Source organism: Saccostrea echinata, unplaced genomic scaffold (assembly GCF_033153115.1).
Source record: "Saccostrea echinata isolate AGI-Se365-2 ecotype Australia unplaced genomic scaffold, CSIRO_AGI_Sech_v1 ptg000016l, whole genome shotgun sequence".
In the NCBI taxonomy this organism is placed as follows: domain Eukaryota; kingdom Metazoa; phylum Mollusca; class Bivalvia; order Ostreida; family Ostreidae; genus Saccostrea; species Saccostrea echinata.
In genome coordinates this window covers 21507064-21517500 of record NW_026889765.1, presented here as the reverse complement: position 1 = coordinate 21517500, position 10437 = coordinate 21507064, and positions in this window count along the sequence as shown.

Here is a 10437-nt window from a genome sequence, read left to right as displayed (position 1 = left end):
TTTACATACTGAACAAAGTATCATTTTCAATCCAAATTGAGTTAAAATATACATGCATACGATATTTTTTGTCAAACCGCTGATTTTTTTTTTTTTTTTAAATAGATCATTTATTTATTTTCACTTAATTCCAAATGAGTTGCCGTGAATTACAGATCATAACAGTAACACTTGACGTATGAATTATGAAAATACTGAATGAATAGAAGGAAATTGTCCCTAAATAAATCTCTCAGGTGGGAATCCAGAAATTCAAGATATGGAAATCAACTATCACGTATTCTATTCAAAAGAATAAAATGAGCAATAACTAAATCAATGAATACCAAGGATCAATGAGTAAATACAGGCCATTAAGGGGGAAAAGTAAATTGTATAAACTTTAAAACATTCATTAAAATCATCCTTTTTCCGGAGATGGGCGGTGGGGGGGGGGGTGCATAACTTTTTCTTTCTAATGCTGGAATTAGCGTATGTTTAAGTGTACAGCAACACAAATTGAAGGGGGGGGGGTATGGGGGGGCAGCATCTAAGTGAAATTTAATGTATGAAAATTACACCAAAATGTCTATTCTCAGAAAGGGGGGCACCCCTGGCCCACCGCATACTGCGGGTCTGAAATATTGTTATCCAAAATTAAATGCATATAACACATCTAACAAGACAGTTTTATTTTTTCAGGCATAATTAAATATAAAAGAGAGTACATGTAAGTTAAAGGAATAAGAAATAATAATATATTTTATAATCAGTAGAAAAAAACGCCATGATATTTCGCTTATAAACGCCACTAAAAACAGTTTATAAATTGTATCTGCTAAAAGGTTTTGGAGTTTTATGTTTTCCTTCTTAAATATTTTTAAATAAATAATTCTACTATACATTGATCATAGGAGCTTTATAAAAATATCATAGGGGCATAGTTAAAAAATTATTTAATTTTTTTAAAAATCAAATAAACCTTCTTTTAAATTAAAAAAAAAATCAATATCACACATCTGCAGTATCCCCGAGAGCGAGAACAATAGGGACAGTAATTATCAGTAAAAGTCAGCACTTGTTTTTCAGCAGGGACAGTAATCGGGTCAGTAATTGTCTAAGTTTATCAGCACCGACTAAGATTGTCAGCACTTTTCTAAGTTTATCAGCACCGGCAATAAAAGGTCAGTAATTGTCTAAGTTTTGCAGTAAAGACAGCACATGGTCAGTAATTGTCTAAGTTTATCAGTAAAAAATGGGAATGTCAGTACGTTTCTGACTTAGTAGTGTTTGTACCAATATTCCCATCCAACTTTCGTTGTTTGCTTCCTTTGAGTAAATAATTTTCAAATTAAATTAATAAAGAGACAAGTTAGTCACTTACTTGTATTTTTGAACCAAAATTCCCATCCAACTTCAACACGTGTCCTGTTAACAGATCTTTCATTTAGATGGCACTTTAGGAGTTTACAAGAAAATATTTTGTCGTTGTACAGAATTCCTGCACATGCTGATTTTAGCAGAAGACACTGCAACGCACATTCTGTTCGACGAACATTTTCAAAATACTTTATATAATACCAAGTGTGCGATGGCAAAACGTTGTCAAATAAAAAGTTTCTTGTCAATTGTCCTTCATAATTTATGGAATTGCAGAATTCTCTGAAGACACTCATGAGAAAACATACATGAAGGGTATACTTAATCATTTTTTCCCTAATAATACCTCGTAGACGTATTTAGTCTACGTCTTAGTATGGTGAATTTAAAGAGTGTAACAGAAAAATCACACACCAGTTACGATACTTGCAAAGAGCTCGCGCATAAAAATAATGGTCCTTTGCAATTATATAAAAGCACCTAACATCCACACCGTTTATTAGGGCTTTTCGACTTTTGGCGAAAAGCCCTATTGTTTTCGTCTTGTTTTATTATTATTATTATTATTATTATACCTAACACTTTTACGTTTCGGATTTAAAGAAAACCTTTGGCTATATGTATTTTATAATAAAACCGTTAGACAGCTTATCGGAATCTCTCCCGTATGTAAGGTTTTGTACTTCCGGAAACTTCACTTCCGGTATTTACAAGTAGAAAACTCAGATTTCTTTAGGAGCTTAAACAATTCTTATTTGATATGGAAATTCATTCAAATTTTAGGAATAGATTCTTCAAAGGAAATCCTACAAAAAAGTCAGCGACAGCGTTGTTGTACCTATGATACATTTTTGTGTTGTAAGACTCCAAAGTTAAGAAAAAGGGGGGATGGAAATTTTAAAATTTCAAAACCATATAGGAAAAATATTTTGAAGACTACATATTGTTAAAAGTGATTAATAGAACATGTACTATAAGTTTCAAGTCAATCCAAGCAGAACTTTCGGTTTTATAAGTCCCCAAAAATTGTCTATGAGAGTTTCTATGTTAAATTGAAATCACGCATGTTCCATTATTTCAGAAAGGAAGCAAGCAGTTCTTGTCATATTTAAGTGGAATACTTACTTTTACACTGTCTTCAGGTGATTAGGTGATGAAAACAAAATTCCACAAAATAAGGGAGTTTTAGGGGCCAGTACAACAAAACAGCTTTTCCCTGTAACTTTTTTATTTCTCAACAGATCTGTAAACAGTTTTCGGATTTGAGTTAAGCACGAAGAATACATTTTAAAAATTATGGTCCGTGGGGTCACTTTTTGACCCTTTATAGGAGTTTCAGAGGCCTGAAAAAACAGTACTTTTACAGTTCTCTTGATTTCATCGCGTAATTAGAGTTATCGTTCTTTGCACGGTTGGCGAGCGTAGAAAGCGAAAGTAAGGTTTGGTCCCGTTGGCTGCGTAGCTATACTTTTTCAACAAGCACTCTGCTAGACTCGCCATGTATCCCATAATGGTTCCTTTCATTTTGCTACATCGAATATCACATCAAACTTGAGAGATCTCAGTGTTTTAAGATATTTGACCGGGACTTTAGTACGAAACTAAATGCGCTGCCACCTGAAATTCGTAGAACTAAAATACGGGGGTGGATCCTGAAGTGTTTGGTAGACGGACTTTCATAAATTAAAGTCAAATCATGTAAAGTTAGAAGGTATAGGAAAAAAAAAAACACATGAATTTCGTTTCATGATCACAAAAAGCATATTTTACAAGATGAATTAATTCTAAATAAAATTAAAATAAATTTGATGTTTGAAATAGAAGATAAATATCTGAGAGGAAAATAACTAATCATAACAGAAGAAACAAATGACATCAAAGATATTTGAAGAAATTCTAGATAAAATGTTTAACTTGTTTCTCCGATCATCAGTAAAGAAATTTTAGGCACTTCTGAATTTCTTGTTCTTGCCGATAAAGATTATATCTTCTGGGTAAATGAGACAATGACCTTTAAACTTTCCAGAAAGTTTTTATGGGGTGTTTTGTAAAGTATCCTGAAATTTTAGGTTAGTACGACGCCTGATTTGGATTTTAAATAAAAAATCTACGTTGCCATTGCGCAGGGGAAAAAAAAGGGGGGGGGGGGCGGAGGAAAGTAAAGAATGTTGATGTATATAAAGAATATACATTACAGAAATCTTAGCTTACTAAAGGGTTTATTGTGTTCAAAAGGTCAAAGGTCAAAGGTCAAGGTCCTCTGAATAAGAAGGAGGAAAGATTTTTTTTTTTTTTTTTTTTTTTTTTTTTTTCAGGTTTGAATTATATTAATGGTAAACAATAAAAGGCTAAGGGAGTAGAGTCGAAAAGCACTTCAATTTTCGTTGAACAAGGAAAAAAGGTCTAGTTATTATTAGGGCTTTTCGACTTTTGGCGAAAAGCCCTATTGTTTTCGTCTTGTTTTATTATTATTATTATTATTATTATACCTAACACTTTTACGTTTCGGATTTAAAGAAAACCTTTGGCTATATGTATTTTATAATAAAACCGTTAGACAGCTTATCGGAATCTCTCCCGTATGTAAGGTTTTGTACTTCCGGAAACTTCACTTCCGGTATTTACAAGTAGAAAACTCAGATTTCTTTAGGAGCTTAAACAATTCTTATTTGATATGGAAATTCATTCAAATTTTAGGAATAGATTCTTCAAAGGAAATCCTACAAAAAAGTCAGCGACAGCGTTGTTGTACCTATGATACATTTTTGTGTTGTAAGACTCCAAAGTTAAGAAAAAGGGGGGATGGAAATTTTAAAATTTCAAAACCATATAGGAAAAATATTTTGAAGACTACATATTGTTAAAAGTGATTAATAGAACATGTACTATAAGTTTCAAGTCAATCCAAGCAGAACTTTCGGTTTTATAAGTCCCCAAAAATTGTCTATGAGAGTTTCTATGTTAAATTGAAATCACGCATGTTCCATTATTTCAGAAAGGAAGCAAGCAGTTCTTGTCATATTTAAGTGGAATACTTACTTTTACACTGTCTTCAGGTGATTAGGTGATGAAAACAAAATTCCACAAAATAAGGGAGTTTTAGGGGCCAGTACAACAAAACAGCTTTTCCCTGTAACTTTTTTATTTCTCAACAGATCTGTAAACAGTTTTCGGATTTGAGTTAAGCACGAAGAATACATTTTAAAAATTATGGTCCGTGGGGTCACTTTTTGACCCTTTATAGGAGTTTCAGAGGCCTGAAAAAACAGTACTTTTACAGTTCTCTTGATTTCATCGCGTAATTAGAGTTATCGTTCTTTGCACGGTTGGCGAGCGTAGAAAGCGAAAGTAAGGTTTGGTCCCGTTGGCTGCGTAGCTATACTTTTTCAACAAGCACTCTGCTAGACTCGCCATGTATCCCATAATGGTTCCTTTCATTTTGCTACATCGAATATCACATCAAACTTGAGAGATCTCAGTGTTTTAAGATATTTGACCGGGACTTTAGTACGAAACTAAATGCGCTGCCACCTGAAATTCGTAGAACTAAAATACGGGGGTGGATCCTGAAGTGTTTGGTAGACGGACTTTCATAAATTAAAGTCAAATCATGTAAAGTTAGAAGGTATAGGAAAAAAAAAAAACACATGAATTTCGTTTCATGATCACAAAAAGCATATTTTACAAGATGAATTAATTCTAAATAAAATTAAAATAAATTTGATGTTTGAAATAGAAGATAAATATCTGAGAGGAAAATAACTAATCATAACAGAAGAAACAAATGACATCAAAGATATTTGAAGAAATTCTAGATAAAATGTTTAACTTGTTTCTCCGATCATCAGTAAAGAAATTTTAGGCACTTCTGAATTTCTTGTTCTTGCCGATAAAGATTATATCTTCTGGGTAAATGAGACAATGACCTTTAAACTTTCCAGAAAGTTTTTATGGGGTGTTTTGTAAAGTATCCTGAAATTTTAGGTTAGTACGACGCCTGATTTGGATTTTAAATAAAAAATCTACGTTGCCATTGCGCAGGGGAAAAAAAAGGGGGGGGGGGCGGAGGAAAGTAAAGAATGTTGATGTATATAAAGAATATACATTACAGAAATCTTAGCTTACTAAAGGGTTTATTGTGTTCAAAAGGTCAAAGGTCAAAGGTCAAGGTCCTCTGAATAAGAAGGAGGAAAGATTTTTTTTTTTTTTTTTTTTTTTTTTTTTTTCAGGTTTGAATTATATTAATGGTAAACAATAAAAGGCTAAGGGAGTAGAGTCGAAAAGCACTTCAATTTTCGTTGAACAAGGAAAAAAGGTCTAGTTATTATTAGGGCTTTTCGACTTTTGGCGAAAAGCCCTATTGTTTTCGTCTTGTTTTATTATTATTATTATTATTATTATACCTAACACTTTTACGTTTCGGATTTAAAGAAAACCTTTGGCTATATGTATTTTATAATAAAACCGTTAGACAGCTTATCGGAATCTCTCCCGTATGTAAGGTTTTGTACTTCCGGAAACTTCACTTCCGGTATTTACAAGTAGAAAACTCAGATTTCTTTAGGAGCTTAAACAATTCTTATTTGATATGGAAATTCATTCAAATTTTAGGAATAGATTCTTCAAAGGAAATCCTACAAAAAAGTCAGCGACAGCGTTGTTGTACCTATGATACATTTTTGTGTTGTAAGACTCCAAAGTTAAGAAAAAGGGGGGATGGAAATTTTAAAATTTCAAAACCATATAGGAAAAATATTTTGAAGACTACATATTGTTAAAAGTGATTAATAGAACATGTACTATAAGTTTCAAGTCAATCCAAGCAGAACTTTCGGTTTTATAAGTCCCCAAAAATTGTCTATGAGAGTTTCTATGTTAAATTGAAATCACGCATGTTCCATTATTTCAGAAAGGAAGCAAGCAGTTCTTGTCATATTTAAGTGGAATACTTACTTTTACACTGTCTTCAGGTGATTAGGTGATGAAAACAAAATTCCACAAAATAAGGGAGTTTTAGGGGCCAGTACAACAAAACAGCTTTTCCCTGTAACTTTTTTATTTCTCAACAGATCTGTAAACAGTTTTCGGATTTGAGTTAAGCACGAAGAATACATTTTAAAAATTATGGTCCGTGGGGTCACTTTTTGACCCTTTATAGGAGTTTCAGAGGCCTGAAAAAACAGTACTTTTACAGTTCTCTTGATTTCATCGCGTAATTAGAGTTATCGTTCTTTGCACGGTTGGCGAGCGTAGAAAGCGAAAGTAAGGTTTGGTCCCGTTGGCTGCGTAGCTATACTTTTTCAACAAGCACTCTGCTAGACTCGCCATGTATCCCATAATGGTTCCTTTCATTTTGCTACATCGAATATCACATCAAACTTGAGAGATCTCAGTGTTTTAAGATATTTGACCGGGACTTTAGTACGAAACTAAATGCGCTGCCACCTGAAATTCGTAGAACTAAAATACGGGGGTGGATCCTGAAGTGTTTGGTAGACGGACTTTCATAAATTAAAGTCAAATCATGTAAAGTTAGAAGGTATAGGAAAAAAAAAAAACACATGAATTTCGTTTCATGATCACAAAAAGCATATTTTACAAGATGAATTAATTCTAAATAAAATTAAAATAAATTTGATGTTTGAAATAGAAGATAAATATCTGAGAGGAAAATAACTAATCATAACAGAAGAAACAAATGACATCAAAGATATTTGAAGAAATTCTAGATAAAATGTTTAACTTGTTTCTCCGATCATCAGTAAAGAAATTTTAGGCACTTCTGAATTTCTTGTTCTTGCCGATAAAGATTATATCTTCTGGGTAAATGAGACAATGACCTTTAAACTTTCCAGAAAGTTTTTATGGGGTGTTTTGTAAAGTATCCTGAAATTTTAGGTTAGTACGACGCCTGATTTGGATTTTAAATAAAAAATCTACGTTGCCATTGCGCAGGGGAAAAAAAAGGGGGGGGGGGCGGAGGAAAGTAAAGAATGTTGATGTATATAAAGAATATACATTACAGAAATCTTAGCTTACTAAAGGGTTTATTGTGTTCAAAAGGTCAAAGGTCAAAGGTCAAGGTCCTCTGAATAAGAAGGAGGAAAGATTTTTTTTTTTTTTTTTTTTTTTTTTTTTTTCAGGTTTGAATTATATTAATGGTAAACAATAAAAGGCTAAGGGAGTAGAGTCGAAAAGCACTTCAATTTTCGTTGAACAAGGAAAAAAGGTCTAGTTATTATTAGGGCTTTTCGACTTTTGGCGAAAAGCCCTATTGTTTTCGTCTTGTTTTATTATTATTATTATTATTATTATACCTAACACTTTTACGTTTCGGATTTAAAGAAAACCTTTGGCTATATGTATTTTATAATAAAACCGTTAGACAGCTTATCGGAATCTCTCCCGTATGTAAGGTTTTGTACTTCCGGAAACTTCACTTCCGGTATTTACAAGTAGAAAACTCAGATTTCTTTAGGAGCTTAAACAATTCTTATTTGATATGGAAATTCATTCAAATTTTAGGAATAGATTCTTCAAAGGAAATCCTACAAAAAAGTCAGCGACAGCGTTGTTGTACCTATGATACATTTTTGTGTTGTAAGACTCCAAAGTTAAGAAAAAGGGGGGATGGAAATTTTAAAATTTCAAAACCATATAGGAAAAATATTTTGAAGACTACATATTGTTAAAAGTGATTAATAGAACATGTACTATAAGTTTCAAGTCAATCCAAGCAGAACTTTCGGTTTTATAAGTCCCCAAAAATTGTCTATGAGAGTTTCTATGTTAAATTGAAATCACGCATGTTCCATTATTTCAGAAAGGAAGCAAGCAGTTCTTGTCATATTTAAGTGGAATACTTACTTTTACACTGTCTTCAGGTGATTAGGTGATGAAAACAAAATTCCACAAAATAAGGGAGTTTTAGGGGCCAGTACAACAAAACAGCTTTTCCCTGTAACTTTTTTATTTCTCAACAGATCTGTAAACAGTTTTCGGATTTGAGTTAAGCACGAAGAATACATTTTAAAAATTATGGTCCGTGGGGTCACTTTTTGACCCTTTATAGGAGTTTCAGAGGCCTGAAAAAACAGTACTTTTACAGTTCTCTTGATTTCATCGCGTAATTAGAGTTATCGTTCTTTGCACGGTTGGCGAGCGTAGAAAGCGAAAGTAAGGTTTGGTCCCGTTGGCTGCGTAGCTATACTTTTTCAACAAGCACTCTGCTAGACTCGCCATGTATCCCATAATGGTTCCTTTCATTTTGCTACATCGAATATCACATCAAACTTGAGAGATCTCAGTGTTTTAAGATATTTGACCGGGACTTTAGTACGAAACTAAATGCGCTGCCACCTGAAATTCGTAGAACTAAAATACGGGGGTGGATCCTGAAGTGTTTGGTAGACGGACTTTCATAAATTAAAGTCAAATCATGTAAAGTTAGAAGGTATAGGAAAAAAAAAAAACACATGAATTTCGTTTCATGATCACAAAAAGCATATTTTACAAGATGAATTAATTCTAAATAAAATTAAAATAAATTTGATGTTTGAAATAGAAGATAAATATCTGAGAGGAAAATAACTAATCATAACAGAAGAAACAAATGACATCAAAGATATTTGAAGAAATTCTAGATAAAATGTTTAACTTGTTTCTCCGATCATCAGTAAAGAAATTTTAGGCACTTCTGAATTTCTTGTTCTTGCCGATAAAGATTATATCTTCTGGGTAAATGAGACAATGACCTTTAAACTTTCCAGAAAGTTTTTATGGGGTGTTTTGTAAAGTATCCTGAAATTTTAGGTTAGTACGACGCCTGATTTGGATTTTAAATAAAAAATCTACGTTGCCATTGCGCAGGGGAAAAAAAAGGGGGGGGGGGCGGAGGAAAGTAAAGAATGTTGATGTATATAAAGAATATACATTACAGAAATCTTAGCTTACTAAAGGGTTTATTGTGTTCAAAAGGTCAAAGGTCAAAGGTCAAGGTCCTCTGAATAAGAAGGAGGAAAGATTTTTTTTTTTTTTTTTTTTTTTTTTTTTTTCAGGTTTGAATTATATTAATGGTAAACAATAAAAGGCTAAGGGAGTAGAGTCGAAAAGCACTTCAATTTTCGTTGAACAAGGAAAAAAGGTCTAGTTATTATTAGGGCTTTTCGACTTTTGGCGAAAAGCCCTATTGTTTTCGTCTTGTTTTATTATTATTATTATTATTATTATACCTAACACTTTTACGTTTCGGATTTAAAGAAAACCTTTGGCTATATGTATTTTATAATAAAACCGTTAGACAGCTTATCGGAATCTCTCCCGTATGTAAGGTTTTGTACTTCCGGAAACTTCACTTCCGGTATTTACAAGTAGAAAACTCAGATTTCTTTAGGAGCTTAAACAATTCTTATTTGATATGGAAATTCATTCAAATTTTAGGAATAGATTCTTCAAAGGAAATCCTACAAAAAAGTCAGCGACAGCGTTGTTGTACCTATGATACATTTTTGTGTTGTAAGACTCCAAAGTTAAGAAAAAGGGGGGATGGAAATTTTAAAATTTCAAAACCATATAGGAAAAATATTTTGAAGACTACATATTGTTAAAAGTGATTAATAGAACATGTACTATAAGTTTCAAGTCAATCCAAGCAGAACTTTCGGTTTTATAAGTCCCCAAAAATTGTCTATGAGAGTTTCTATGTTAAATTGAAATCACGCATGTTCCATTATTTCAGAAAGGAAGCAAGCAGTTCTTGTCATATTTAAGTGGAATACTTACTTTTACACTGTCTTCAGGTGATTAGGTGATGAAAACAAAATTCCACAAAATAAGGGAGTTTTAGGGGCCAGTACAACAAAACAGCTTTTCCCTGTAACTTTTTTATTTCTCAACAGATCTGTAAACAGTTTTCGGATTTGAGTTAAGCACGAAGAATACATTTTAAAAATTATGGTCCGTGGGGTCACTTTTTGACCCTTTATAGGAGTTTCAGAGGCCTGAAAAAACAGTACTTTTACAGTTCTCTTGATTTCATCGCGTAATTAGAGTTATCGTTCTTTGCACGGTTGGCGAGCG